The 22,321-nt window shown below is 49.4% G+C and overlaps 1 protein-coding gene across 9 annotated transcripts in view; it reads left to right on the top strand.

Annotated features, from left to right (window-relative positions):
* NAV2 (neuron navigator 2) overlaps positions 1 to 22,321 on the top strand; it is a 387,753-nt gene that overhangs the window by 51,098 nt on the left and 314,334 nt on the right. The window lies entirely within an intron of this gene.

Consider the following 22,321-nt stretch of genomic DNA (forward strand, 5'->3'; position numbering starts at 1 on the left):
CGTTGCTAAATTCAGAAATAGAAAACAAGAACATTTCATTGTGTCTGGTCTGTAGAATCAATCCCAGGAAACCGGGAGGACTCGGTTTCTCCATTACATGGCCCAAATAAAAATGCCCAAACACAAGCACCAAGAAAGGAAGGCTGCATCCCTGGGTGGGCATGGATATGCTGTGCTGTTTGGTACATGTGGGTTTAGGAACAGGGGACTCCTGGCTTCATCTCTGAGCTTTCCCGCTACCCAGCTCCATTGCAACTTTGGGAAAATTTCAGCCCCAGTTTTCTCATCAGTAAAGTGGGAGAGACAAATGGAGAGACTTTTCCTTACAGATTGTTGTGGGAATGAATATCGAATACTTCACACTTCAGAGGAAGTCTCGCATGCATTCTTGTTTTCTTTCTGTTTCTCCAATAGCATCAGTGATATCATCACCCTTTATGTTATACGTGTGTGCATTTTGCACATGAGTGTGTCTATAAAAGTATACACAAGTGTCTGCACTTTGATGTCGAATCATCATCTCGGCCTGGTCATGGCCAAACTAGAGCTCTTGATTTCCCAAACCCATCCCGCCGGCTGCCCCTCCCTTAGTCTTCTGCACGTCAGGAAATGGCACCGACGCTCACTTGGTTAGTTGTTCTGCCTCAAAACCTAAGAGTCATCCTTCGCTCCTCTCCCTCCCTCACATCCCATATCCGGCGTGCCAACTCTGCTGATGTGTCTCAAAATCAGCCCCTTCTTTTGACAGCCACTGCCCCACCTCAGACAGAGCCACTGTCCCCTCACTACCGTGTGGGACAATAGTTCCTGCCTGCACCGGGTGCCCGACCCTATGACCACCTCTCCCCACAGGGGACCCCAAGTGAGTGCTGACACGCGTACCTTGGGCTGTGCCACATCCTTGCTCAGAACGGCCCCTGCCAGTGGTGGCTTCCTGTGATGCTGAAATAAAACCGGGGTGGCTCACTGTCCTTCAGGTCTCTGTATTGGGCAACAAGCAGACCTCTTCTGACAAGGGCCAGGGAGTAAATATCTCAGGGTTGGCGGGCCACATAGTCTGTCACATCGCCATCAGCTTCTCCTTCGTTGTCTCCATCGCGGTCTTCATTTCTATCTCCATCTTTGTTTCCTTTTTCTTCCAACCCCTTCAACATGTCGTCACTGTTCTTAGCTCACGGGCTGACAGGAACACACTGAGGGCTGGCGTTTGCAGACTCCTGTGTTACGTGTGCTGGCCACGACTTTCCTCTCCAGATCATCTGCTCTCCCCGTCTGTCCTGCTCTCTGCTCTGGCTTCAGTGGTGCTCTCGCTGTCCTTGAGCAGCACCCTGACTGGGTTCTGCTCAGGGCCCTTGCTCTCCTATACCTCTACCCCTGATGCTGGCCCCTCAGGTCTGCTACGGGGCTCACTTGCTTCGTTTGCATCTCTGCTGGCAGGTGCCTCCTTGGAGAAGCCTCTCTGAGCTGCCTTTCTATAGTACTCGCCCCCACCCCCACACTCCCAGGCACATTCTCTCCCTCGCCTGGCTGTACTTCTTCTGGTACTTACTGTACATTTCCTTGCCTGTCAGTTTTGCTGCCCTTGTGTATAATTTCCTGTCTTGTTCAACACTCTGTCTCCCCAACACCCAGAAAAGAACAGTGCACTTAGTGGTCATTCAAAAATATTTGTTGCATACATTAATAAATATAAGAACAATTCTGTCCTGTAGCTAGTTTTCAACCCCTGCCATTCCACTCATCTGCAACAAGGCGGCCCTCTTTATACATTTTCCGCCCCATTGCCGTGTCTGATAACGGCACCAAGCTGCTCTCTGAGTGACAGTGAGGCCTGTGAGAACCCACTTCCATGTGCTGTCGGGGTCTGCAGGACGAATCCAAGTGTGGACGTGGGTGTGGGGAGGACCAGTGGAGGAGGGGGAGCAAAGTCAGGCTTTGAAGGGAGGGGAACCGTCCAGCTCTCCAGGAAACTGATGTCATTGGAGCATCCCTGGATGATAAGCACTCAGTGGAGCCCATGTCTAATATCTCTTGAGGAGGGAGAGAAGCATCTCTCACAGCCAGGGGGAGAACATTGAGATAAATTGTCCTTCCCAGGGACACACAGCCAAGACAGCCTGCAAACCACTTAGCGCAGACACTGAAGGGATGGTGCTTATCGGGCCCAGATGGGACATGGTGGAAAAAAATCTGGTATTTCTGGAGCCACTGAACAGAACATGGTGACTCCCAGCCCCAGGCACAAATCTCCCAGAATCTCCTTCTAAGGGCTTTGGGATTGGCAAGCTAGAGGAGTGCATCTGGAGCAGTCAGGTTTACACTCTCCCACCCCACATTCCCACCCAGCCTTGCTCCCATCCAGAAGCCTTAGGAGAAGTGGGCTTGGATCAGCATCACTGCAAAAGCGAGTGTAGGCCCCTTCCTGGGGGCATTGCAGGGGGCTACTCAGGAGGTGCACTGCAGGGGGCATCCTGTGGGGGTCTCCAGGAGGACTTGATACCATGCACCTTCAAGTTCTGGCTCAGGGTCAGACAGTGAGCCTTGGATTGGGCAGTGAGCCTGGCTGTACACTTACACACCAGGCAGGGACCAGACAAGTCCTGGCCCAGGAGCCAGGTCCGGGGGTGAAGACACAGAGGAATCTCTTCCTTACATGCCCCTTAGGATAGAAACTGGGAGGCACGTGACAGGGGAGCCTGTGTACTGTCCAGATTGGGGGTTTTATGTCCAAGATCACACGTCCACCTCTTGATTTTAGAAAATAAGATAGCCGTATGATATGAGAAGAAATGCAATGGTAGTATAAATCAAATTGTCCATCATAGCCAGGCCTCAGGAGCCCAAGGCAGGAGGTCAGATGGTCTGGGATCTGTTGATGGATCTGCTGTGTGATCTTGGACTAGTCACTTGACCTTTCTGGGCTTCAGTATTTTCACATATACAATGGTCATGGTATATCTTGATGTTGCCATCTCATGAGTTATTGGAATCAAACAAGAGAACAAAGTCTTTGTAAAGTTAGAAAGGCTCTAGTCATGTATAACTTGACCCCTAACCAAGTTGTATAAAGCAGTAGACCAATAGGAACAATAAAGACCCAATGAGCTTGGACCGGGTGCCTGCTACCGTGCCCCATGTTCATGCATGTTTCACATGGGCCTTACTGTGGAGAGACTGGCACCGTTATCACTTCCATGAACAAATAGATGAGATCATAAGACACAAAGAAGTTACATAACTCACCCCAGGTCACACAGAGAGCCAGGGTGGACCAGACTCTGAATTAAAGCAGTTTGTCTCCGGAGGATGCACTGGGAGCTTGCACTGGGACCTTGAGGGCCTGTAGCCCAGATCTCCAACTTCCCAACCCAGCCCCCTACCCTTGGCTTCCTCGGGGAAGATAAGCACAAGTCTGTCCAATGAAAACAGACCCATCAGACCCGTCACTATCTCTTCCCTGCAGAGCGGTCAGTCCCTGCCAACCGCAGAGAGACGGCGGGGCCTTGACACAGCCTGATGTTTACCCGCTCCAGGAGACAAGGGTTCCAGTGGGGATGGTGGAGCCCTGACAGTCCCGACAAGGAGGGGGACATGCCAGGGAGCGGGGCCCCCCTGGGTTCTGCAGATTGGGCACGTGCGGAGGAACTTCCCGGTCCAGGATGGGCCTCCCTCACTGCCCAGTGAGTGGGTCTTGGAGAAACATGGCCCCCCTGCCTCTGCTTTCTCAAGGAACTCTCTGAAGGACAGGCTGGTGCTTTCCATGCCCTCCTCAGGAAGAAGATCAGGAAAGGCAGTCAGCGCCCCCTTCCCTGAGCCCCTCCTTGTGGACGGTGTGGCCAGGCTGGCAGCCCAGGGCCGGCTGCTCAGCTTGCCTGATGTCATTCCAAGGCCTTTGTCCTGGACGAGAGAAGGCCCGGGAAGCATGGGCACTGTCAAATATCTGAAGGGCCTCCCTGAGGCAGGCTAGTTCAGCGTGGCCTCGGTGGGGCACGGGGAGGAATGGCGGGGAAGAGTGCAAGGAAACACGCAGACATCTCCACAGAAGGAAGAAGAACTGCCCTGGGGGCAGTGAGCTCTCTCTCACTGCAGGGGTTCAGGCAGAGGCACGAGACCCTCTTGGTGGGGGCCTTGCCAAGTGGTGGTGTGCGCCCGGGGAGGGAGATAACTCGGGGATCGGGAAGGCCTGCGCAGCCCTCTGTGAACCTCGTGGCCCTGTGAAGAGGGAGGGGAGGATGCGGGATGGAAATGGCCTGGCATCTTCCATGCAGGCATGCCTCATGCTGCCCTTTCCCATCTTCACCCTGGACCTCAGCTGTCCCTCCTGTTCGGTCTTGGCCCTAGTGCCCTGCGATGCCAGGCCTCACTATTACTTTTTCTTCCTGGAATAACCACTGGTCCTGCACCCTGCCCCTCTGTGCCCTGCTCGTTGCTGGGTGACGCTACTGGATAATGGGCCAGGTGACTCATTCTGGGGCTTTCTCAAGTGAGATGCCACTGTCTGGGTACAAAGCTCTTTCCCCTGGAGCAGTGGTTCTCAAGCTTTAGTGGGCATCAGAATGAGCTGCAGGCCTTATAAGACAACAACCACAAAGCACAGACTGCTGGATCCTACCAGAGTTCCTCTTTCAGTAGGTCTGTGGCGGTGTCCAAGAATTTCCATATGTAACAAGTTCCCAGGTATTGCTGATGCTGTAGGACCAGGGACTGCACTTTGAGAACCACTGCTCTAGAAGACCTATAAGGCCTTAGGACCATGGCTACAAGGCTATGTGGATTCAGACAAACCCATGCTGGAATTCCACCATTATGAGCTGTGTGACCATAGGTAATTTACCTAACATCTCTGTGCTTCTGTTAACCTGTTCTGGATACTGGTGATGGTACTACTTTCAGAGAGTTATTGTGAGGATTAAAGATAGTGATCTATATAAATAGCTTAGTGCCTGGGATATGCTAAGTATGCAAATGATCAGTAAATGTTAGCGATTCTTATTATCAGAGTAAGATGATGGCTATTTCAGACACTCCACGCCTACCTCAGTAGGACCGTGGTGTCAGAGCAAAGGCACACGTCCTCCTCCCATTGTGCCCCCTGTGTAGAGCCAATCCCATTGTTATTCCTTACCATCTGCTCCATGCTGGAAGGGTGGGGATTCATTATCAGTAAGGCCATCCTTCAAATCTTGGGTTTGTGTCAGGGGCCAGCCACACATTCTGAATGACTGGCTTTCAGTGTGACTCCACAGGAGCCTGCCTGATAGAAACCAGATTGTGTGTAGGACACAGGAGTGGGGTCATCTGAGTTCTCTTGTCATGTTTCTGTTGGAGCCCCAAGGCCCCCACTGTCTCATCACTCAGATCCTGTGGTCTTTGGCCTTATAGTTATAATGATAGAAGTGCAGGCTTAAGTCTCCTGCTGCAGGGTCTCAAAATTAAGGGAGCAGATCTAGGGGTGGCTTCAGAGGGACTCAGGCTGCTTTGAATATCGCTGAAGAGGGGAACCTGCTAGGAAATACATCCTGGGTTCCACCTTGTAGGATACCGGTCCCCAAGTGGGTTCCTTGGAGTAGTAGCTTGAGAATTGCTCTACCCAAAGGGCTCTACAGTCAAATAAATTTGGGAGTTACTCCATTTCCAATTGCCTGCTTAGAGCTCCAGGGTGCTCACTGGCATAGGTAAGCTTCCCAAAAGTCCTACAGTGAAGACACATAGGTAAGGCTGTTGAACATACTCTAGTCTTTCCCATCAATTATTTTTGGGAAACTAGTTCTAGGAATTTATGGTTTTTCAAGGGCCTTCATATGCAGTATCTCACCTGATTTTGCTGCAGGTCACAAAGGTATTTAAAATACTCTCTACAATTGCATGATCTGAGAAGGAATTCATGCATTTGATGGAAGTTTGTTTGTAGTGGCAGCAATCATTAAAACCAAGCAAAACCAAACAACGAGCAAAAAAAAAAAAAAAAAAAAGACTGGGCATGGCACCTATTATTTGTAAAAACCCTTTCAGTGAAGTATATTTATTTTACTTTTGACCTTGGGCTCACCTTATGATTATGATGTCACTACACAGAGAGACGGAACAACACAGGTTAAGAATGTCGATTCTAGGGGCGCCTGGGTGGCTCGGTCATTAAGCGTCTGCCTTCAGCTCAGGTCATGATCCCAGGGTCCTGGGATCGAGCCCCGCATCGGGCTCCCTGCTCCGCGGGAAGCCTGCTTCTCCCTCTCCCACTCCCCCTGCTTGTGTTCCCTCTCTCGCTGTGTCTCTCTCTGTCAAAGAAATATGTAAGATCTTCAAAAAAAAAAAAAAAAAAAGAATGTTGATTCTGCTGCTAAACAGTGTTTAAATCCAAGCAGTGTCACTTACTAGCTCTGTGACCTTGTGCAAGTTATTTAACTTTTCTGTGTCTGGTTTCCCATGTGTGAAATGTAATTTTGACACCTGTAGCACAAGGTTACTATGATGATTCAATGAGATTTTACATGCAGACCTCTCAGAATGGCACACGACCCAGACGATGCACTTATGGAAGTATTAGGTCCCGCTGCTGCTATTACTGTTGTTAATAACAAAATACTATGTGAAGTCCACGTGTCTTGAGAACCCATGGAGAGGGTGTTTAGATCGGAGCCCGTAGGTCTAAGACTCATTAAGCGGCTGTGCAACTTTGGACAGCTCATTTAACCTCTCTCTGCTCTTCGGAAAATGGGATCATGCCGCCATCCAGCTTAGTTCCCAGAATGGTTCTAAGAATGACCACCTGGGCCACCGACATGGAAGTGCTTTGACAAACATGAAACTAGGTCGTCGTGAGTTCTCCATGTCCACACCTGACTGGAGCATGCGCAGGGAGGAAGGGTGCCGGCTGCGAAGAACCGCTCTGCTAGTCGTGCGCTAGGATCAGAGAAATGCCCAGAAGGGCCAAGGCCTTTTGATCAATGGCAGTCGTTTCATGGGTCTGCACAGAAGCCAAAAGCCAGTCTTAGCAGTGCTGAGAGTTTTCCTTTGCTAAACAATGGCACCCTCGTTCTGGGATTTCCCGGGTTGTCCTTGTTGACTTTGGAATAGAGGGTGATTGTGTACACACACTATCTCGGCCGGTGCATCTCGGACATCTGGTTCCTCCTGTTTACCCTCATCTTATGTGTACCAGACCCACAGCGCCAGCCCCGAGCCTCACCCTAGTAGTATTCATCACAGGTACCCTCTGCTGGGCCGGGGGTGGGGGGAAGGAGGAGGCCCTCAGAGGGTGTGTGTGTGTGTGTGTGTGTGTGTGTGTGTGTGTGTGTGTAGCAATCTCCTGTGAAATCAAGATGCCTAACAAAAGTGGAATCAATTTACCTGCTGCCTTTGTTCCAAGGGAAAAAGCCTCCGGAGCCCCCATTGGGGAATAATATTTAACCCACTTCGAGGGCATTTGTGTTCCTTTCATCTCTTAATCGTGAAAAGCCCTGGAATTTCCTACAGCATAAGTTTATTAGGGAGGTGCTGAGTTCCTCAACAGTGCCCCGGAAGTGTAGACCACAGCCCCTTGGGAAAGACGCTGCCTCTTAAATTACTAACCATAATCCCTGGTGACCAGAACTGGCCCAGAATGAAAGGACTGGTCCCACAGGGAAAATAAAATAAACAAAACCACACTACCATCTCCCCGACCAAACCACAACCACCGAAAACAAAACAAACCAATGCAACCCAGAGAGAGTTCGAGGACGACTCCATTCCAGACGGTGTCTCTGAATCATTCGGTCGCAAAACCAGAACAGAAAACAAAATTTAGAAACCATTTAACGTCCTTAAGTGCTTTGACAGTAGCTATCCATATTTCTGTGCCTTTAGTTCTGTGGCAGGATTTTTGAAAACTTTTTTTCATTTTTTATTTTTTTATTTTTTGCTTTGAACAGTTTTTATTTCACCTCACATGATCCCTAGCCCAACTGAGTGAGCTGGATAGGCCTAAACGGGTCTTCAAGCTACCTCCACAAATGTCTGCAGTCCCCACGCCCTGACACCTCATTGGGGTCTGAGCAGGAGATGCAACCCGTCAGAGGGTAGGAGGAAGAGGGAGGAGTGAGGGCCAGCCCTTCAAAGGGGGGGTCAGAGGTCACCTGAAGATTGCACAATTTCTACCCTTATCTGCTTCATTGAAGTAGTGGGGGGCGGGGAGCTGGAGGAGGAGCCCCTGGGCCTGAGATGTTGAATAGAGCAAATAAATACCAGGGGTACCTGGCAACCCCGGGGTCTGAGGGAAAAGCATGCCTGCTCTTCCAAACTGTGTCCTCGGCTGCTTGGGACCAGTTTGGCTGCTTTGTATAAGTCAAAAGCCTCTTTCCCCAGAGCTTTAAAGTTGGTCTTTAATTATTCATTCATTCTTCCTGAAATTTAGTTTTTGCCCTAAGCTCCTTCTATGTTTGGCGGTGTTTGGGAGGCTATAGGGGAAAATTAAGACATAATCCTCACTCTCCAAAAGTTCTTCTTCTAGTAGGATTTAAAAGGAAATGTCCAGTATCCAGATTCCCAGCAAGCAGGTGAATCTTTAGTCTGGCCAGGTCACCATGGATTTCTGAGAGCCTGCCCGAGATGCTGTCGTGCCCTGTTTCCAGCCTCCCGACTCAGTTGGGTTTCTTTTTAGTGCACTCCACGCAGTGCAGTGGAAGGTATCCTATAGAGGGGACCTGGAGTTTCCTGGACAATTATGGGGGTTGGGGGGGGGGACTGGATGAACTTTAAGCCCCCTATAGTCCTAACCTTCTGAATATATTCATTCCATTTGATAATACCAACAATAAGCCAAACACTGTTCTGAGTGTACAGAGATGAAGAAGACAGAGTACCTGTTCCTAAGCAATTTATAATCCAGTGTTAATAATACTCATATCAATACTAACCCTTAAAACAGCCAGTGAGTGTACCCACCCCCAACTGCAAAAGAAGATGGAGGATTCCAAAGGCTGGCAAGAAGCCAGAAACAGAGAGCTGGGGACCCCAGAGGAGAGGAGAAGGCGTTCTCAAAGGGAAGGGTTCTAAGACAAGTTCACCAACTAAGTTAATTTTGCTTTGGATCCTGACCTACACGATATCATTTGGCAGAGAATGGAAGGAAAAGCACTTCCATGCTGAGGGAATAGCCTGAGCAAAAGTGTGCAAGGGAGAGTGAGTGAGCAGCCCACAGGGACAGGGGCAGGGGCCATGGGAGACACTGCCCCACTCAGACCCTGAACCCCCAACACTGGAAGGAAGAAAGTGAATTGTTGGGGGGAGCCAGAAAGCGACAAATTAAACCCCGGTCAGGGAACACACTGAAGGCGAGATGCCTTTACATAATTCTTTATTTCACAAAAAAAGAAAAGGGGTGGGGGAGGGAGAGAAACCCTTTGCTAGCCTAGCCCAGCCCAGCCCAGCCCTTTCTAGGGGCGTATTCATTCATTTGTGGGCTTGTCAGTATGACATTGTGTCTGCCCTCCTGAAAGCCATACATCTTACTTTCAAACCCTCCAATCGCCTTGGACCCCCCGCAGACCCCAATGTTCCCTGTGACCTTTTGGCAGGGGGCTCCCTCCCCTCCAAGGCTGGTGGAGGGGAGAGGGCACCTCTCGGGGGCTCCCTCTCCTGGTCCCAGCTTTCTGCTCCAGGAAGGATTAGTGCTTTATGTAAATTTGACTCTCAATTCCTGAAAAGCCTGCCAGCTGTGTACCTTCCAAGAGTCTTTTATTTTTATCTGTCTTCCTCCATATCCAAGATCTCCAGGCCCTCCCAGAAAGGGAAGGAGGCTTCAAATAAGCCTTAAAGCCACTTGCCAAAATGTCTGTTTGCAGAGGGTCTTCATCCTCCCAGAGATGGCATTTCTGAGACTCCCTTTCCTGTGTGTAGTATGACAATACCATGAACACAACAGAGGTAGGGGGCAGGCAGGCCTACCCCAGGGATGCTCCTGTTTGGTGGTTTCAGAGCTGATTTAACAGAGCCAGTCACTCCCCCTCTCTGAGCCATTATCTGCAAAATGGGGAAAATCACTTTTCTTAACATTGCTGTGATGAGTAATTGAAAGGTGCCCTGTGCCATACTTAATAAATAGCCGCTAGTAGGGCTAGGATTTTCCTCTGTCAGACGATGCTAAACTCTTCTGTGCTATTTTACTCTTCAAGCCCAGTTATTTGGGGAAAAAAATAATGAACTCCCTATGTTAAGCTATTAGCTTATTCCCTACCTCTGGGGTGGCACACTGCTCCTGGTCTTTCCTTTGTCATCCTTGTGCCGTGTAAAAGCTGGCGTCTGTCCTGTGTGGGTGGAAAGGCTTCAGCCCACATTCGGGGAAGTCTAGAGAGCCCATTTTGTCTGATGTTCCCCGGGCTGGCCCCCGCAGTGTCTGAACTTCTCCCCATTAGTCACTGCTTTGGCTGAGGGAGTGGAAGACCCCTGTTAAGCTGGAATACGTTATCTGGGAAACACATTAAGCCTTTAACAGCTGGACACAAATTAGTTTATCAGACAGGGGCTGGACTTGCAGAATGTGGGAGGGAAAAGGAACTTTACAGATCATCATTTGAGAGGTGAGGGAAAGGAGGTCTGCGAATGAACAGGTTTTGGGGATGTGGATGCCAGGCCTCAAACCCTGCTTTTTGGTCTGAATCTCTCTGCCCTCTTCCTTCTGCCTTGAGGAACAAGAGAGACGCTCCAGCTTTCATTCAGGAGATGCTTACCACATGCCTCTCCTACCTGGGGAGGTGCTGAGAATTCAGAGAAGTCTAAGAGTAGGGAAGACAGACACGGAAGGAAGCAAGTACTGAGGGATGAGGGGCACATCCCTTGGATGCTGGGGATGGGAAGGTCTGGAAGAGGACACTGTCAGCAAAGGGCGGATCCAGCCTCTGGTGGGGAGGGGATGTCAGTGCCACCAAGGGTTGCACAGTACTGGGACCTAGGGCCCTACTTTGTGGCTACCATGAGAGTACAAGAGAGGTCATGCCCAGGGAGCTGGGCTAAGCTAGGGGTCACTGTCTGCAAGGGTCCCCACTGAACAGGCAGGTCTAAGGAATGGGTCAGAAAGCCAGGAGCTGAAAGAAGAGGCCCACTGTTAGGAGGAAGAAGACCACACATTCAGGGCAGACCTTCACAAGCATTGTTCCCACCGCTTTGTCCCATGTGGTCCGCATGGGCTGATCCCTTGCCCTTAATTCACATCAAAGGACTTGGTGGAAGATCACAGAAATAGGAGGAAGGAGAAGAAAGGTTCTGGGAGAGGCAGCTTGGGGCACGATGAATAGCTCTCCAAGATGTAGGAGGTTTTAGGGAGGCGCTTCTGTTTCTTGAAAATCTGCACGGTCCTGACACCTGCTTGGGTGAACTCAAAGCCATGACCCCAGGGAGCCAATCACTGCATCAGCGGATTGCCGGTGTCCTTTTCTCTACACCTGTCCTTATTCAGGTCCTCACTCCCTATCCCCTGCATGACTTCAACAGCCTTCTAACTGGTCTCCCTCCCTCCAGCCTCCACCTTTTCAAACTTGCCTTCTTGCTGTTACTAGAGAGGTCCTCCTAAAATGGGATGTCAGGCAGATCATTCCCTGGTTTATAAGGATGAAGGGTAGGATCCCCTTTACAGGGACCTAACCTGCTCCAGCCTTACAAATAGCCCCATTTCCTGCCCCATGATCTCCTCCTTCTGACCACATGACACCTGCCAAGTGTTTTCACCTCTCTATACCCTTGCACGTGCTGTTCCACCTTCCTGGGGTGCTTTCCTCCTGTCGAACCTGCCTTCATCCTTCCAGATGCTGATCGGTGTCACCTCTGTGAAGTTACTCCATACTTCCCAATCTTGGTTATAGTTTTTTTTTTTTTCTTTATGGCCCAGATGTACGCCATACGGCCCTCCTTTATAGCACCTGTCACATTGCACTGCAATGGTGGGTGTATGTGCCTCTCTGATTCTCAATATCCAGCACAGCCCTGGGCACATGCATGTTCAACGGGTGTTTCCTCAATGACTTAGCATACCTATGGTCTGAAGCGTGTGAGATCTGAAAGCCGCAGGATTCATTCTTCTTAATGAAAACTCATTACCCTCTCTACCCCCACCCCCTGCTTCTGCCTCGCACCATGAGTGGTATTTTCCATCTTTGACCAGCAAAGATTTTGATTGGGAACTAATTGCTCATTCAGTGACTTTCTGGGGATGTGTAGGTTTTTCACATTTTAGGGTATCGTAGAGAATGTGATAAACCTATAGATGCTTCCCCAGAAAATTCACAAATGCCCAGTCTCACAGTATTTTCATACAACCAGGAGGTTTCTGGACTGCACATCTTCCCACCCAGCACCAAGACCCCTGGCTTAACACACTGTGATAGACAACTCGTGTTTTGCTCTCTTGGCCAATAAGATTTTGTCCAGCTTTATTTTCAGAGGAAAAAAATAGTTATTTAAAAGTCTTGTTTTCCAAACGCAGGAATATACTTTAATATAGAATATGCTTTCTCACACGACATATGCTGCCCTCCTTCTGTGTTTCCCTAGGAGGTATCCCTTCCCTTTAAGCAGCAAATATCCCTGCCTATGTTTCACTCTCCAGAAATATGCATGGAGATGCACATAACAGGGTTTTCTGCAGTCACTCAGTCTCGGTTAGGGCCCAGGCGGGATGTGGGATGTGCAGTCCTGGTCTGGCTCTGTCCTGTTGCAGAGGAAGCCGCAGGAACTTAGAACATTGTCAACACACTTTCATTTGGGAAACATCTACTGAGCTCCCACTCTGTGCCACACACTGTTCCAGGCACTTGGAGATATCATGGGGGAACAAAACAGACAAGGCCCCTGCTTTCATGGAATTTATAGCCCAGTGGGACAAGGCAGACAATAAACAAGAATATAAGTTAGCTACGTTCACACAATGAACAGGACAAAGGGAAGACAAGAGTAATAGAAGAATATGGGAAGGAGGTCACTACATGAGAAGTCAAAGGGCTCTTTGAGGAGGTGACATGAGAAATGAGGCATAGGCAGGTCTAGGGGGAACAGTGACCCAGGGAGAGGCACTATCAGGTGCCAAGGTCTTGAGGTGGGAAGGATTTCAATGTGTTTGAGAAAAAGAAAGACCGCCTCGGTGGCTGGAGCACAGTAGGCAAAAGGAAGAGAGTGGGGGCTGAAGTTGTAGGCCATAAAAAGAGTTGGGATTTTTCATCTGTGAAGGGAAACCAAATCCTGAAAGCTTTAGGCAGAGCAATATTTTGATCTAATTGGCATGTTTGGAAGATCACTTTTAAAAGGTTAGGACCCATGTTACCACCTCCCCTCACTTTGAACAGTTTTGACTACTGAGGTGAATATGTAATAAAGCAATTCCATGAATTCTCATCATAGCTCTCTGTCAGCAGGGCACAGCCAGGTATTCATCCTAAAATGTCACCGCCGCCCAAATCAGACAAGCCCTGAGGTCTGGGTAGCCCGTGCCATCGTGCCTTGATTTCTGAGCCTTTTCAGGGTACTGAAAGTTGCCGGGGACGCTGCCAAGGCTTGGACTGGGAGGTGAGGAGCTACCTAGCACCCCCCCCCATCTCAGAGGAAGACACAAGGTAGAGGGGCAGGCCCAGAGAAAGAGCCTGTGGCAGGTGGGGCAAGCAGAAGAGGAAACAAGGGCTACACAGCCTCTTCCCCCATCTGCCTCCCCTGTCATCGCCTGCCCCTTCCACCTCCCCGAGGGCCATGGATGTCCTTTCTGTGGCAGCGGCCAGGTGTGTTTGAAAACACTCGAGCCCCGTCCTTCACGTAGCAGGAAATACATGTTGCTGGGGAGCAGCGGTGGCCGGGGCAGGGTGTGGGCGACTGTGTGTGTGTGTGTGTGTGTGTGTGTGTGTGTGTGTGTGTGTGTGTGTGTGTGGTGGGATGGACGTGGTGGTGATGGTGCATCCATCCCAGTCACAGTTTCAGCTGGGGGGTAGGGGGCGATCCCCGGGGTGGCTACTGTCAGACAACTTGGGTGAGTTCCGTGCCGAAGGCAAATGCACACGGAGCCGAGCACGCGTGGGGAGAGGCGCGCGCCGTGTCCGGGCTGAGGACCCGCGACCCACAGACTGCGCCCCCCGCGGGCCCCCAGCTCCCCGCCTCGTACCCCTTCATTTGTGCCGAAGGCTGCCCCGCCTACCCGCGCCCTCCCCGAAAGAGTTAAGTACCTCCCCCTCCAACCGTCTTGCCCCTAACCCCGCACCCCCTACCGCGGGGGCTAACCGGCCCACCCGAGAGCCGGGGGCCTCGCGGAGCGGCCCGCGGGCCGGCGAGGGGGCGGGGAGCCCGGCGGCCCCGACTCCCGCCCCCACCCCTGTCGCGGCCCCAGCGGCCTCCGCGCTCCGAGGCGCGGGCGCTCGGACGCAGGGGGAGTTGTTTGATTTGGCGGAGGCGGGGAGGCCGGCGGGGAGCGAGCGGGGGAGGCACGCGAGCCGGGCAGCGCGGGCGCCGGGCTCCGGGCAGGGTTCCCCCCCACCCCCAGCGCGCGCGGCAGCAGCCGGGGAGGGGGCGAGGCGGCCGCGGGCGCCGGGGATGCCCGGAGGGGCCGGGGCGGAGACGAAGACGGGACGGGACGGCCGGACCTGCAGGGCGCGCGGGCAGGTGCTTCGGCCCCCTCCCCCTTTTTCTCCTTTTTCCAACCCCCCTTCCCTCCTCGACCTGAAGTAAGATGAGCGTGATGCTGTGGCGCTGGGAACAGAATAACACCACCATGAAGCTGGTAAGGTGGACTGCAGACCCCCTCACTCCCGGGGGGCACTGTTCCAGTTTTTATCCCCCACCCTGCTCCCCATCCCCTTTGGGAATTGTCTCCCATGATGGAAAGCCCCTGAAATGCATTTCGTACTTGGTGTTTCCCTGTATTATTTTGAAGATAGATTTCAGGCTTTTTTTTTTAAACCAGGAAAAGTCGATGTGTGTATGTGTGTGTGAGCGATTGAAGGGGGGGTGGGAATGGGCCGCAATTTCTCCTAGTCCTTTCCACCTACAAATTCTTGGGAATCTCCTGGGTTGCACATGCTGAGGATTGCGTCCTGCGAGTAGGTCTGCGCCCTCACCGCTGTCCGGGGTCAGCGTGGTCTGCACCCCCGCCCCCATTGTGTTGGGATACTTGGGGATGCCCGCGGGTGTTGATCTCTATTGCCATTTGGCTTGTTTGGGGGAGAAGAAAAACGTGAGCCCAGCTTGAATACGCATCCAGTCCTGTTCTCCCGCCTCTCACAATGGCTTAGTTTCTTTCTAGCATGCAAGAACCATCTAGGCTGCAGGTACTTTTTCCCTCCTCCGTTTTCAAAAATAACCGCCCATCACTCCTGGGAGGGCTTAGGAGAGCAGCCTTTTCCACTCTGCCCCAGGAAGCCTGACTCCAGCCCAAGGAGAAAATGTAATCAGAAAGCTCTTCTCTGGGTTTTGCTTTTGTGATTTGTTTTTTATCTGATGGTTTCAAGGGGACCCTAATTCCGCATTGAAGTCAGCCAGCGCTCTGGCCAAGTTAGCTACCACCGTGGATGTCAGCTTCCTTCTGAGTAAAATGGGGCAAGTTCTCACCTTGTATTGCTGGTGTGAGAATAAGAAACCATATTGGAAATTTTCCTGCACATAATAAGAGCTCAGTAAGGAATAGGTATCATTAATAAGCTGGAATTCATACTGACTGTGCTCTTTAAAGATGCTCCCAAAAAAGTCACAGGCACTGCATTGGATAACAAGATGCAAAAACAACCTCAGCTGTTTCTTCATATAATGAACTTATTTGTTCGAAAAATGGCACCTTGCTTTTCATACTTCTTGTGTTGTGTTTGGCCTGTCTAACTTAAAGCTACTATTTTACAGCTTCTTTTAATGTGCTGTAACATTAGCAGACGTTATGCACCTTTGCTATACTATGTCAGGACTGCATTTGCCTAATCCTTTCCTGGAATCTTTCTCCAACCAGACTGCTGTGGGGGAGCCCAGAGTTTCACACCTTTTCTCTCCAGGCTGCACCTGAGATGCCACTCTAGAATGTAGCCCGGGGAAAGGTGGGTCCTGGTGTGGACTAGCTAGCGTCCGGCTGCCAGACCTAGATGCTTCTAAGGAAAAAAAAGAGAAGAAAAAGAATGACTTGGCAGATGAGGAAAATATGGAGCATCCCAGGGGACAGAGCTTGGTGGCAGGTGGCTGTGGTAAGGGCTGGGATGTCCTCATTGCTTCAATGTGGCTGCCTTTTTACCCTATGGAGGGAGTTTTCCCCAGTGTGGGTCAAAGGTCAGCCTTTATTGGGTCTGTCTGAGTCTTTAGACCTGGGTCTCACTTTTCAAATTAACTGTGAGGACCACCCAAGGGTAGTTGTGGTCCACCAGAGTACTCCCCTACTGGATGGGGGAGGGGCCAGAGAAACTCCAAGGACCAGGAAGCACTGGGGAGGCAGCAGCCACTGTGCTTGTGCACCCCACTGCCCCCAGACCCCAGGCAGGAAAGGTGATGATTGCATCTCCACACTCACATAGCCTCGGCTATCATGCATGGGCCTCAGCTTTTCTGCAGAATCCCGGAAAGCATGGCCACACCATTAGTTGATACATCATTAATTTGCCTTTTGTTTGGTCACCGACTGGCTGGGCGGTTTACCAGTTATCGATTATTGGGTACTTACTGTGCACAGAGCCCGGTGGTGGTGGGAGGCTGTGCTCCTCGGGAAAGGCTTTGCTCTGCGATGATCCTTGGTTCGAATTCCAGCCTAGTCACTTACCAGTCTTCGAATCAGTTTTCCTTTTTCCCAGGTTGTGAAAAGATGAAATAAGACTACAGAAACGGGATCCAGCAGAATCTGAAACAGGGGTGTCTGTCCTGGGAACAGCTGTTGTTTATTCTTATTCTTATTTTCTCTCCATTGTGCTGTTGGGTGAATGGTTTGGTCCTCTAATGAGCTCGGGGAAGATAAACTTTCTTACCTTTGAATCATGAGTGGCCCTGAGTAGGAACGAGCTCTCTGGGAACACCTTGGAAGTCAATTGTGTGTGAATAACTATCCCAGAATGCAGCCTGGGGCCAGAGGTGAGTGTCTAAACTTTTATCACTGATGCAGTTCAGTAAACATGAAATCAGTTAATCCACAGCTTGAAAATTCACCATTCTGATGGAATAATGGAACCAAAGGTTTTTACTTTATCTTTAGTTTTAAGGCTAATTGGATCAAAATAAGGCCAAGAGTAATTAGAGGCAAAACTTGAATCTTTGTGTGTTATCTCTGCAGGGGAATGTCAAAAATGCACCTGCCCACCTAGGCTAGAAGGCAGTAGTCAGCAAATCCGACTTCTGTCCAAATCCGACCCGACAGGGTCAACCAGGCCTTTGACGGAAATGAGAGGAGCTGACTGCTCAGGCCAAAAACACCCGCTGGGAAGGGTAAGCTTGGAGCACACCCCGAGAGCCTGACATGGGTGGTTCTGACATCCTTATCACCCCTTGGTTCCCTTCTTTTAGATTCTTCCAGCTTGGGCAGGGCAAGGAGAAGCAATGTGGCCCTTTCCCGAGCAGCTTATTATCTAAGAAGCAGCAGAGCGAAAGAATGGGGAGGGAAAAGGGCCTGAAAGCAGCAACCCCTGCAGCCTTACCTGTCCCAGGGCACAGAGCTAAGTGTCCCAGCCAGAGACACTGCAGTCCTAGCTCTGCATAAGAATTGCTATCATGTGACTGAGGCCAGGTACAGAGCCTCTTACTGTGAGAACTGGAAGGAAGTGTAGTTGACAGGCAGTGCATGGTCACTCTTAGGATTAAAAGGTGACCCAGTAGTGTTGCATGTCTCCGTGCATGAAGTAAAGACACAACAGAAATACTCCCAGTGTTAACAGTGCTGAGCTCTGGGGGGAGATTACCAGGGATTTTTTTGGGGGGGGGTTGTATTTCCTTATTTTCCAGATTTTGCCAATGACAATACATTATACTTATCAAGGAAAGATAAAAAATAGCACTGCTAAAAATAATCCTATTAATAACTAACATATGCTGTGCCTTTACTTTACACTTTATTCCACTTCATCTTCTCCATAAGCTGGCGAGGTAGAAACAGTTATTAGCCCCATTATTCAGATGAGGACGTTAAGGCTCAGAGAATTAAGTGACTTTCCTAAGTTTCCAGGAATAGAAACTGGTAGAAGCTCTGCTTTGTCTGATGGCAAAGGCTGTGCTTTGAACTCCTCTATTGTGATAGCCTGGGTACACCCTGGAGAGCGGCAGGGTCTTCTGCTGAGCTCAGTATATGATATATGAGTATGCCTGTGCTGTACACGGCTGGGTGTTTCTCTCTGTGAGTTGTTACCCCCTGAGCACCCCCTTTGCTCAGGGACATGCTGTGATTGAGGAGGAAAGGAAAGGGAACACAGTGAGCAGGCGTGGGTTGGGTCATTGCCCTTCAGTGTCCTGCAAAACACTTAATGGGGCCCTTCCTCAAATGAAGAAGAAAGTGGCTCAGAAGGAAGAATAATTGAGAATAATGATGATCAGGGAATGTGCCTCTGACCTTTGACCTTTCCCCCCAGAGGTTGGTCAAAGACCCCCTGGGCCCATCTGAAGCCAGGCTAACAAGCACATTAAAAGAGGTCAGTGTGTTAAAGGGCCCTGGCTGGCTTTCTGCAGTTACATTGCTCCCTCCCAAAGGCAAGGATGCTGTCTATGGACTCTGCAGGTCTTGAGCTCCCCGGTTCTGTGTTTACCATGCTGTGGTCCTACAGCTTTTCCTCATCTTTCTCTGCATAAACTGATTCTCCTCTTAACAACTTCTAGGTTTTTTTTTTCTGAATAAAGTTCGTTTACCACTCATCTGGAGGTACTCCCCTCTTCTGCTGAAAAATATCAGTCATTTGCACTCTCAGGGACTTCTAGAACTTTCTCCTGCTTTCCATTAATTATGACCGGCATAGATTTTACCAATCTCCCCGGTACTGAAATCATGTCCATTTTCTGTTAATTACAAAACATCTCAAGGGAAGAAATTCCATCCTTTCCTGGAGAAACCAGGTTGAAATACATAGGAATGTTTCCATATGCATTTCTGCTGTGGGTAATGAGCCATCATAGCCTTGATACACTTTTCAGAATTGAAACCAAAGCATGTAAGGAAGGTTTGACTCTGGTTAATTACTGGGAAAATAAAGAATTCAATATAGGGAAGGGAAGAAAGGAAAACCCTGAAAGTAATAAGTGGCTTCCTTTAGATGACATTTTGAGGTAACACAGTTTCCTTCATTTTTATGTTAGTAGAGACATAGAGATTTATAATTCGTCCCTCTGGTGATGCAGCATTCTTGCATTACTTGTGTGGACTCGGCAAAAATATATATATATATATATTTTTTTTTCCTTTTTTCGGTTTTGTGCCTGGCTTCTGTCATATGTTGCCAACCACCCAGAAGGCGTGTGTGGCTAAGCTTTTCTTTAGGTCTCCCGGGTTGTTGGCTTGTCCAGGACACGTGGACCAGACTGCATCATGCTCCTGGCTGATCACACACGGGCTCTTCCCAGGGCTTGTTCTTTTTGACGCAGATGTTGCAGATGTGATGTCATAGGAGATGCACCCAGGGAGGCTGAGAGGCCATGAAATGAGATGAGGGGTTAGAATGAGTTGGCAGAGCTTGTTTAAACAGGGAAACAAGAAAGTGTGATGGAGATATTTAGGAAGACTGGGAGGTAGGAGAGGATTGTCCTTGCCACCAAAGATCCTAGCCACACATGGTCATGACGCCGTGGTGTGGGACAGAAGTAAGCACTTGCATTAGACGTGATCTTTGTCATAGTGAGAGAAGGACTGCATGCTCACAGGGAACATGGTAGCACCCTAAGCACAAACAAATCTATAGGAAGGCAGGTGCTTCAAACAGGGATTTTTATCAGCTCCAGTGTGTGCCGTGTCTGCAGAGGGTTCAGGGGTGAGCCTTGGTCCTCAGCTGTAGCTCCTATCAGCTTCTCTGACACTGTTACAAGTTTCTGGAATTGGGACTGCAGACTAAGTCATTCCTGGTCAGAAACCTTTTGTGGACTCCTGCTCACTAGTGAATGAAGTCTGACTCCTCCATGGCATACAAGGCCCTCTAGGTGCCAGCAGTGTTTTAAATCTTACTGTGCAGGGCCTCCAGATAGAAGTTGTTCATTCCAATCAGCATGGTCAGCCCTGTGATTTTCTGCTTTCACTGCTCCCTGGGACTAAACGCTTCTTCCATCTGTCCAGGTACTGTCCTATCTTCCAAAGCTCAAAACCAGTCCCCTTTCTTCTGTGAAGCCTGCCTGACCACACCACATCCTGGCATCTCTTGACAGGCAGTAGTACTAGCCCGCCCTGGGTCCCACACTGCCCTAAATCCTGAGCTGCTTGTGTGTGTTGCCAGAGTAGAGGTTAGGAGTATACATCCTCAGGCCCCTCCTAGCTCAACTACCGACCACAGTGTGCCCTTTAGCAAGTACTAACTCATCTCTCTGAGGCTGTTTCTTCATGGTCGTGATAACTGTTCCAAACTGGGGCTTCTTGGGGTTGTTTGATAAAATACATGTCTTTTGAGTGGCACCCAGCGCATAGCAAGTGCTCAATAAATGTTAGCTTTTGTTATGATGATGATGGTACATTCATTCATTCAACAAGTATTGATGTAATTAACGATGAAACATTTACTACATCCCGGGGGAGGCGCTTCTAAACAAAAAGAAATTTTTGCTTGCATGGAATTTATACAGGCTCTCTGCTCTATCTGCAAGTAGGGTGTTCCAATGAAACCTTTCTTATGGCAAAATGATGTAAAGTGAAGAAGTAGCTGTCATTAATTTGTATGGAATTTTTTTTGAGTGTTCCCTGACCCAAAAGACAACCTCTCTTAGGCTTTTCTGATACCTTAGGACACATCTTGCTAGTAGACACACAAAATAAATCGAGATAGAGCACAGATGCTCCCAGACACAGTTCAAAGCTATGGGGCTTGATGCTGAGATGCTGAGTGTAGTTCCCAGGTAGGGAGCTTGGCGGCGCCACTAGCCGCTAGGGATAGGCACTGCCTCTGTGAGGGCTCCCTGCAAAACAAATGCAGAAGGAAATGGTCCAGTTTCATTCTTCTGCATGTGGCTGTCCAAAAAAACAAAACAAAACAAAAACAAAAATGCAGAATGCTATTTTCGCTTTTTGCCTTTTTTCGTGAAAGTGAAAATCCTCTTCAAATATTTTCTTGGTTAGTGAAAACAGGTACTAATGTAGGTGTTTCATAAAAATAAAGTGGCATAACAGGAACCTTCTAGAAGTAGGGGATACCTGTATTTTAGTGAAGGAATCAGATGATAAAATACATATTCCTTTTCTATGGTGCTGGGTGCTATGGAGAAAAATACAGCAGGGTAGGAAGGATAGGGAGTCTGGGAGAGGTCACTGTTTAATGTAGGGTGGTTGAGGAAGGCTTCCCTGCAAAGGTGACATGACGATAATCATTACTATCACTCCTCAGGGAGGCATTGTAAGTATGTGCCTGTATCCTTTATTATCCAAGCCAGCATACTTCTGAGAGTGAAAGGGGGTGCTATCAATAATTGCAGTGGGATATAGGAGTAAACCAGGCCTGTCCTGGGCAGTGAGATGCTTTTAAACATGCTTATTCCAAATATAGAGATTGGCTAAAAAGATAGTATGGTGTCAGACAGGCCTAGATTCACATCCAGGGTTCTGCTACCTTCTAGCTGTGAAATCTTGGGCGAATCATTTAATCTCTTTATGTATCAGTGCCCTCATCTGTTATGCATACGTAATAGGGTTTTTGTGAGAATTAAATGAGGTGAGGCAAGTAAAGCATTCAGTGTAGGACCTGACACCTCACAAGCTGTCAACAAAAACTCATTACCATCATCATCACTATCACCAAGGGCAAAAACTGTTCTTTTTCATACCTTTCACTGTGCCTGGGAAGGGGTTAGGGATATGCAAAGTGGACGCATTAATGTTAGAAATTGGAAGGTTGGAAATTCAGCTAAGCAGTGCACTTGGGAGGTGAGCTGACTTGATCTGCCAAATAGTTACTTCCATCCATACTCATAGAAAGTAAGACTCATGGTGCTTGAATGTTGGACGCAAAGCTCAGATGAGGGTCTTCGCGCCGGGCAGCCACAGGAAGAGTTAGATAGATAGTCAAATCCAGGACTAACAATCTTGGAAAGTTAGACCAGGAGGAGGGCCATGACCAGTGGCCCCCAACAATCCATTTCACAATGGAGGAAGCAGGGACCCAGAGAAATGAAATGACCTGCCCAAGGTCTCCTGGCCTGTAGCTGGTTTTAATGCATCTGCCATTATCCACCCTGCAAACTGGGA

The sequence above is a fragment of the Zalophus californianus genome, chromosome 11, assembly GCF_009762305.2.
Source record: "Zalophus californianus isolate mZalCal1 chromosome 11, mZalCal1.pri.v2, whole genome shotgun sequence".
Classification (NCBI taxonomy): domain Eukaryota; kingdom Metazoa; phylum Chordata; class Mammalia; order Carnivora; family Otariidae; genus Zalophus; species Zalophus californianus.